Below are 905 nucleotides of genomic sequence, written 5' to 3'. Positions count from 1 at the left end.
AACAAACAAAAGAGCAAACATTTATTTAGTGCTTACACTGTGAGCTAAATACTGTTCTAAAAACTTGCACACAGGAGACCAGCAGTTGGTGTAATGGCTATGTCGCTGAACTCCCATGTAGTTGACTGCGGTTCAAGTCCCGGACCCGGTGGCTTAAACTCACACTGGGCGCATGTGCGTGCGTACCCAAGATCCCAAGAGGAGAATGGAGGAGAAGGGATTGCGGCGTGGCCATCCCCCCTGGGGGTGATTTCTCGCTTTCTGTCTCTCTGTCTCTCTCTGTCTTTCTGGCAAGCGCATGTGCCCTATAGTTAAAACAAAACAAAACTTGCACACAGTAGAGCATTTAATCCTCACAGGAGCTCTGTGGGGCAGAAGCTATACTATTTTCCCCATTTCACAGATGAGGAAACTGAGGCACAGAGTGATGAAGCCAGATTTAAACCAAGCAAAAAGACTCTTCAAAGTCAGCCGCGCTTTCCACCAGCTCCCTCTGCTCTCTCAGCAGGGCATCACAGGCAGTGTTTCGCAGAGTGTGCAGCTCACGAGCCAAATCCTCATTCAAACCATGTGGACCAGATGGCAAGGCTAAACACTCCCACCCTCTTGCCCTTTTCCGAGGATAGAGCTTGTGGTGGGGGAGCAGAGCTAGAGCCTAAAGGGCAGATAGGTGAAGGTCCATGAAACACAGGTAGCATGTGTCGTAAAAGGGGCACTGGGTTGGAAACAAGAGGCAAGGTTTTGCCACTTACTTGTTACATACCCTTAGGCAAGTTACTTCCTTTTTTAAAAAAAAGTATTATTTATTTAATTTTATTTATTCACTCATTTTTTTTTTTTTTTGGAGAGGTTTTTGCTATAGGGCGCATGCGCTCGCCAGACAGACAGAGAGAAAGAAAGGGAGA

The sequence above is a fragment of the Tupaia chinensis genome, unplaced genomic scaffold, assembly GCF_000334495.1.
Source record: "Tupaia chinensis unplaced genomic scaffold, TupChi_1.0 Scaffold146740_1, whole genome shotgun sequence".
In the NCBI taxonomy this organism is placed as follows: domain Eukaryota; kingdom Metazoa; phylum Chordata; class Mammalia; order Scandentia; family Tupaiidae; genus Tupaia; species Tupaia belangeri.
The sequence above is the reverse complement of the archived record's forward strand: the minus strand, read 5'-3'. Positions refer to the sequence as shown.